We start from the raw sequence: 8,702 nt of genomic DNA, 5'->3' as shown, positions 1-8,702 counted from the left end.
GAGTGATATTTTGAACCAAAATGTTAATATGAAATGTGGATTATGCAATGAGTTTTATGAGACTGTCCAACACATTGTCAGTGGGTGCCCAGTTTTGGCACAAACACAATAACTTTACCCTCATGATGGAGTGGCTAGGTCATCTAATGACCGTCTTCTCCATGCTTGAGGTTTTAACACCGAGGTCCATCCATGCTACGACCCAGAATATGTAGAGGGCGTCAAGATGAAATTCAAGAAGATTATCTTGAAATTTCAACTGATGTATCTTGAAATTTCAACTTATGTATCTTGAAATTTCAACAACAACAAAAAATGGCCCTAAATGGCTTCCGTACAGACATGCACGCATTCAGCTTTCTGCGGAATGCTGACGTAAGAAATGCGTTTATGGGCATGAAGGGATAACCTAGATTTTAAAACGGTCGCCGAAGTCACGCCTAAGGTTTGAAGGCCCAACACAATGTATGTGTAACATGTGTGAAGTCCTGTTGCCTTTTATGATATTGCTGCAATATTTACAAACCGTGAAATTCCGGGTAAAGAATAAATCTTCAGCAACGCATGCTTGCTGTAAGAGGCGACTCTGCTTTTCGGCGGAGGCGACTAACGGGATTGAGAGGTCAAGCTCGCTGACTTGCCCATATTGCGGCGATCCATGTTCATAATGTCAATCACTGGATTGTCTTGTCCAGAGTGCGGCGTTAAACAACAAGCAAACAAACAAAAACAAAGCAATATTTACCAAAATTGCGAGGGCAAGGATATGAAAGTGAGAGTTATCTAGAGATTGTATGTGCGCTTCATATTTGAATATAGCACAATGACGATTGCGCTGAAGATTACTTGATTCTTCATTGGTCAATGAAACATTAGATATCTCAAAAGTAACAAGTCTTTTCATACAAAGACTTGCTTGTGAGAACATCAATCTATGGATAGCCTGAACATCGACGCATATAACAATGGTTGCCAATAGAACATTAGACCCGTGAAGATTCCGGGGTAGAATTATGGGTCTTCAGCAACCCATGCTTGCTGTTAAAGGTGACTATGCTTGTCGTGAAAGGCGACTAACGGGATCTGGTGGTCAGGCTCGCTGGCTTGGTTGATGCATGTCATCGATCCCAATTGCGTGGATCGATGCTCATGATATGAATCACTGGATTGTCTGGTCCAGACTCGATTATTTACAGACCGCCGTCATATAGCTGGAATATTGCTGAGTGCGGCGTTAAACAACAAACCAACCATCTAACCAACGATGGAACATTATTCTTTTGTAACTCACGGTTATGCTTCCCAAGCACTGTCCATACGCCATTCAGCAAAAACTTTGAATCTTCAGCTATAAGTGGGTAGAGCGGGAAGTTGGTGGTTCGATGCCCTGGTGGTTCAGACCAAATGACGTTAAAAGATGCTACTTGTTACCCTGCCTGGCGTTAAGGGGGATAACACAAGGACTGATCGGCTCGGAATCAGTATACAATGTTGGGTAGCTATGTTAATCTGCAGCATGATCTCGCATTGAGCTAGCAGTAAAAAGCCGGGACTAAAGTACTCATGGAAATGAAAAAAAACTGTTTTGCTGGATTTAATAATCTACACAAAGCATTACGTAGATGTAAATACGAAATAACAAAACAACTGGAAAAGTACTAGTCTGGATTTGCTAGTTTTATCTCAGTGCTCAATACAAAATGTACTTTACAGGAGGTAATTTGTAGGCACTTTCAACATTCAAAAATAAAACTAAGTCCAAATTGACATGGCAGAAACAGGCTCTAGGCATTATGCAAATTAGCCTAGAAAAAAGTTATCAAAACAACAATAAAAATAACAGCTATGTTTAAGTACATAATAATAATGACATGAAAGTTGTTGTTTGAGAAGGGAATATGTTACTTTTACGTTCTGATATTTTGACGATGATTCACTATCCCACAATGCCACTCACAAATCACTAACCGCTGACAAATCACATGCACGTAGGTTTCAAGCACCTGTTTTCACCTGCCGTCAAGGTGTCATAGGTCATGGACATTCACCTTGATCTACGAACACCTGGTTATGCTCAGTTTCACAATAGTCTGTTTTATTCATATTTTTACACACTTTTACGTGTAAAAAGACATAAAAACCTTTGATACGCTGTATTTGTACCAAGGCCCAATTAGTACTAATTGAGTTGTTTAAATATTTATATATTTGGTATATTAACTGCATTTATTTAAAATCTGAGATCGAAAAAACAGTTTTGTTTCATTTCCGTGAGTACTTTAGTACAAGCAGCCCCACACATTCACACTTGCAACATCGACAGGTTTAACCTCAATCATCGTCTTTCAAACTCCTCTGTTCTGTTGATAGCCTTCACTTCATTGCATCTTTCTCATGTGTTTTTAGCATCTGTGATGTTTTGAGATCCAACCGTTTGCCATATATTGTGGTATCTTAAAAAAAAAGTTTCATATACAATTAGGAAACCTAACATTTTTCTGGAAATCACGGACTTCTAACAAACAGATGATGTTGGGTTTGTTTGGGCGAACGTTTTCAACCTGAACTCAAGGTTTGCTAGTTTGTGTTTTAACGCCGCACTCGTCAAATTAACAGCAATATGGCGGCGGTATGGAAATAGTCGAATCTCGACCAGCCAACCCAGTGATTGACATCATGCGCATCGATCTACGCAATTGGGATACGATGCCATGCATAAACAATATTGCGAGCCTGACTTCAGGCCCCGTTAGTAGGTTCCCACGACAAAGAGGGTTTGCTGAAGACCTATTCTAACCCAGATCTTCACGGGTCAAGCCATTGCCATGAGGCAGTAGACATTTTTTATAGTGTATTTGCAGTGTTTGACAGTGGCAGCAAATGGTTGAAGCGCTGGTAAAATAACGAGTGCTGTAGTTTAGCAGTTTTTCACAACATATATTTTCTGCATTACTGGATGTTCCGCAAACATGAGGGTTTTTACTGGACATTCTGAAGTGCATCATCATGCGTTAGGTCTATTTGAGATGAGCTGTGAATCAATTTTAAGAATCCGTAAAATATCTGTTCAATAAAATGTATTTAAACTTCGTTATTCATTCAAACAGTTTGGCATTATTGACAATGATTTAAGAGAGAAAAATGTTACTATTTGGAAAATACAAAAAATTCCAATTAAATTTTCAATGTAAGCCCACAAGGAGATTATAGGTAGGATGAAACTACAAAAAGGAAATATTGTGCTGTTTTATAACAATTCAAAAGGATTCTTCTTAACTTACACTGTTTTCATTTGTCATGCCTGAAACAATTTCGGCTGGGAAAGGACAATTCTCAAAATTGTAATTTTAATTTCTTTTCAAATTCGGATCGGTGTGTCTGTTGGCCAACGAACACATAGGATACTTTTCCAACTTGACATCAGTTCTTCCCAGGGGGGAAAAACATTCATATGTAGTCAAATAAAAACAAAACAACGATGACGGGAGTCGACACTTCAGAAACACCCCGTAAAACGGTATAACATGTAGATAAACAACTTGCTTTTATGTCTTAATTAACGCCATTTATCAAGCGTTCAACACATTATTTACAAAATGAACATTAATATTTAAACACAGTCTAAACACTGTTGATTGACCTCAGTCTTTGGACAACAAATGTTGTTTTTCTGTGGCCAATTTCAGTGATGTATTTGTTGTTGTCAGATGTTCGCCGTATATAAATTAGAAGGGTATAGATTTTCATGGGAGTGCTTTTAGTAATAAAAGAATGGTACCTCCTTTTACTGGGGATGATTTTGGGCGAAATCTAAGAAAACTAAGACCGCTAATGGCGGGATGACATTAAGCATTTCATCAAACGACCCGCAAATGAACGAATCTGAAATTAATTGAATATTCAAAGAACATTCCTTCTTCTCGCCGTGCCCGCTTTGTCAGTAAGATACACGCTCCAAAGAGTGTTCCGATTTGGAACAGATTGTGTCTGCAGTATTTACACATTCACTTTAATTACAATGCCGAAGAGTAACTAAAAAAAATCTAATCAATGTTAGAAAATTGATATTGCTTTTCTACAGGGTTTCATTAAATGATTACTGGAGGAAACATACCATGAGATCGATACTGCTGCTTTTGCCAACATCTCTACTCATTCTTTCCCGTAAAGATCCGGGATTGAATAGGTCTTCAGCAACCCATGCTTGCCGTAAAAGGCAACTATGCTTGACGTAAAAGGTGACTAACGGGATCGGGTGGTCAGGCTCGCTGACTTGGTTGATGCATGTCATGGCTCATATCCATTCATATCCGATGAACATGCTGTTCTTTGCTTGTTGTTTAACGCAGCACTCAGCAATATTCCAGATATATGACGGCGGTCTGTAAATAATCAAGTCTGGACCAGACAATCCAGTGATTGACATCATGAACATCATGAGCATCGATCCACGCAATTGGGATACGATGACATGCATCAACCAAGTCAGCGAGCATGACCATCCGATCCCGTTAGTCGCCTTTTACGACAAGCATGACGTGCTGAAGACCTATACTAACCCGTATCTTCACGGCTGACAACATCAATGAGAAATGTATGGTGAATTAATGAAGGTGGCGGACACACGGAAACGTTAACATGAACAATTTCATATTTACAACAAGCATCCATTTCAACGTCCGGGCAGAACTCTCTTGGGACCCTTGTGTGTTCAGGACATATTTCCACGCGACCTATTATGTCGTATCCGTTTTGTTCTCTCAGTGAATTACAATCAGATGATGACCTAATTGATTGCATTCATGTTGACAAGGATATTCGTCTTTGTTTTACTTTTATTGACATTCAAACTCAGTGACAAGGCTTTTATGCCTATCAGTTTAGGTCTTTATGTAAAAAGAACCATTCATTGTATATTTGAAGTAATGTAGAAATTGAGATTGACCAATTATGATATATATACTCTCTTTGAAGTAGACAATATTAAACAGTGTACAACCAATGGATTATTGGAAGATGACATTTACGTACTTCTGTATTTGTTTCACAATCGTGTTGACAGACAAACGTCCTTAAGCACTAAAGCAGAAATCACACAATACCATAGTTGGGTTTGTTAGTTTGTGTTTTAATGGAGGTGGTATGGAAACAGTCGAATTTCGACCAAACAACCAACTGATTGACGTCATGCTCATCGATCCACGCAAATCGGATACAAAGCATGCATCAACCAAGTCAGCGAGCCTGACCACCTGATCCCGTTAGTCGCCTCTTACGACAAGCATAGTCGCCATTTACGGCAAGCATGGGTTGCTGAAGACCTATTCTACAAAAATGCCCATGGGCCTGGCGCCTCTCCAGCCTTAGGGTTATTGTCTGGTTTACAAATCTTCAATAAGTCAGTTAGCTTGGGTGGAAAGGAAAATATGATTGCAGTCCAATGGTTGCCTTTTTATATATTATTTCAGTTATTAAGAATTCCCTATTTTCACATGTACCCTTTGGAAAGTGTTTTGTCGCTATGACACATTGAATCATTATTTATATCACTGCATTAGATGATGTGGAAGAGGGGCGGTGGGGCAGCCTACGGGGAAAAGCGTCAGCTCGTCACTATGAAGACCCGGGTTCGATTCCCCACATGGGTTCAATGTGTGAAGCCCATTTCAGGTGTCTCCCAACGTGATATTGCTGGAATATTGCTAAAAGTGGCGTAAACCCATACTCACTCACTGATGCGGAAGAAGACGTTGAAGTGATGCATGTCTATTTGGACGTTAAGCAAGTTGGGCGAACACATGGGCGTGAAGCCGAAAAAGCTAGAAACATCATCAGGGCGAAACAGGTACTCAAGAACTCAACGTTGAACAAGGAATGTCGGCGCCTTTGACGACTATTCCTCTCGTGGGTTTATGCGTTACAATGTATTCCAGAACGTCTGTGTGTGTATAAAGTGCTAATCGCCATCATGCAGTACGTTTGTCAATATCCTTTTGAGTCAATTATTAGATATTCATGAACTGAAGCTAGCGTGTTCGCCTGACCTGACAAGCAGAACGGTCTCATTCATCAACAACAAAAGATGTGTCATTCGTAGGATGCTTCGCTTTGTCTGGAAATCCATTACCCGGTGATGGAACGTCCACGGGGTGGCAACTGTGACAATAACGTACCCCTGGAGAATGGAAACCGGCAGTGTCACCTAATTTCGAGTGTTCCGTCAACGGAAGAAAAGATCACAAACGCTGATCGATATTTGAATTCAACGGCTGTGAGTTTTTGTTTCGTTGTTGTATATGACTATTACGACCCGTGAAGATTCCGGGGTAGAATAAGTCTTCAGCAACCCATGCTTGCCGTAAAAGGTGACTATGCTTGTCGTAAAAGGCGACTAACGGGATCGGGTGGTCAGACTCGCTGACTTGGTTGATGCATGTCATCGATCCAAATTGCGTGGATCGATGCTCATGATATTAATCACTGGATTGTCTGGTCCAGACTCGATTATTTACAGACCGCCGTCATATAGCTGGAATATTGCTGAGTGCGGCGTTAAACAACAAACCAACCAACCAACTAACTTTAGTTATGGCTACGGTCTTATAAAATATAGTGTTTGACATTCTGAGCAATGTCCACAGGTACCATGACACAATATCAACCAATTCAGAGATCGACCCTCTGATCCTTTTTCCGCCTCGAACGACCAGTATATGATACTGGGGACCAATTCCAACTCGGAATCCCGAAGGGTCACAGAGTGTAATTTCTTTCTTTGTTGTTTAACTGCACTCAGCAATATTCCAGCTATGTGACGGCGGTTTGTAAATAATCGAGTCTGGACCAGATAGTCCAGTGATTGACATCATGAGCATCGATCCACGCAATTGGGATACGATGACATGCATCAACCAAGTCAGTGAGTCTGACCACCCGATCCCGTTAGTCGCCACTTACGACAAGCGTAGTCGCCTGGTAGAGTGTAGCGGGTGGGGTATGGATATAGATGTAGGAGATTGGGGCGAAGTGGAGGATGGCATTTTGGTTGCGGTATCAACAGCATGTCCGGCAACAACTTCAAGGAATAATGTTGCAGAGGGATATGTGTGGTTATTTATCTGTCTGGCTGTTTAACCTGTAAGCGTACGGAAAGAGCTATGGCCGCAGTATCTCATTAAGCTACAATCCCATCACCCCGTGTTGTCAGAATTAGCATCGGCAATGAAAATATGTTTCTTTCCTTAACACCGCCATTTCGTATCTGTATACCTTTTCTATGGAGCCAGCATTTAATGCCAAGCGCGAGAAGCAAGTGTGTTCGTTACATCTTTACGTATCATATCCTGTATGGGAAAGCTCATTCGCAGAGCTCTCTATGTATAATGTCACGAAGTTGTCACGCGCAGGAACGGAGCTTGACTTCTACGATGTCACTGTGTTATAGGTTCGACTTTTCTCGGGTAAACCCGTAAAGGTGTTATTCTCTCAGAATGCCCGGTATAGCGGGCATTCCAGATTAAGTATGCCCGGTTTAGCGGGAATTCCGTGAAATTTAACGTTTTATAAACTTGCCGCTTGGTGTGAACACAATTGTTTTAATGATTGGTTAAAAGTCAGAAACTTATTTTAACATGAAAATGACATGAAATTTGTTTTGACATGAAAATTCCATGACGAGAATCGAACCTGCAACCTCACATATCGTGTTAAGTTTTGTAACCCACTGTTTTCCAACCTACTGGGGCAGGTGATGTGAATCTGTTCAGAATATCATGTCATGACTCCATCTAGTCCAGACTCGTGAAGATTCCGCAACCCATGCTTGCCGTAAAAGGCGACTGTGCTTGTCGTAAGAGGCGACTAACGGGATCGGGTGGTTAGGCACGCTGACTTGGTTGATGCATGTCATCGTATCCCAATTGCGTGGATCGATACTTGTGATGTCAATCACTGGATTGTCTGGTCTACACTCGATTATTTACAGAATCGTATCCCAATTGCGTGGATCGATGCTCATGATATTAATCACTGGATTGTCTGGACCAGACTCGATTATTTACAGACCGCCGTCATATAGCTGGAATATTGCTAAGTGCGGTGTTAAACAACAAACAAACAAACAAACATTCCCCAGACCAAATTCGATTTCAATGACATGCGGGACCGCTCTAAACATGTATAACGTCCCAGTAGAATTGTTTGTTATGTGTCTTTTTACAACTGGCTTGCATTACGTGCAACCGCTTGTGACCAAAGTCATGGCATAAATCCTGCTGGGGAATCATGCAGGAAGCACAAGCACTGTGTTTATTGAATAGGTCTTCAGCAACCCCTGCTTTCCGTAAAAGGTGACTATGTTTGTCGTAAGAGGCGACTAACGGGATCGGGTGGTCAGACTCGCTGACCTGGTTGATACATGTCATCGCATCCCAATTGATTGGATCGATGCTCATAATGTCATTTGCTGTATTATCTGGTCCGGGCTTTAACAACAAACAAAAACAATCAACTTTATTGTTTCAACTGTCCTTAGTCGACAGGTATTTAATGACTGGTTCGTTCTCAATTCGATGTGGCTACACTTTGGCGGATGGGTGGGACGATTTTCACCGACTCAAATAATTCTGCTATAACCAAGAACTTAAAGCATTGGTGTACACTGACAGCTGAAGCTCACAATGACCGTAGTGGAATAGGTCTCA

The sequence above is a fragment of the Haliotis cracherodii genome, unplaced genomic scaffold (assembly GCF_022045235.1).
Source record: "Haliotis cracherodii isolate W230 unplaced genomic scaffold, xgHalCrac1.p SCAF_13, whole genome shotgun sequence".
Lineage (NCBI taxonomy): Eukaryota > Metazoa > Mollusca > Gastropoda > Lepetellida > Haliotidae > Haliotis > Haliotis cracherodii.
This window is presented reverse-complemented; position numbering follows the sequence as displayed.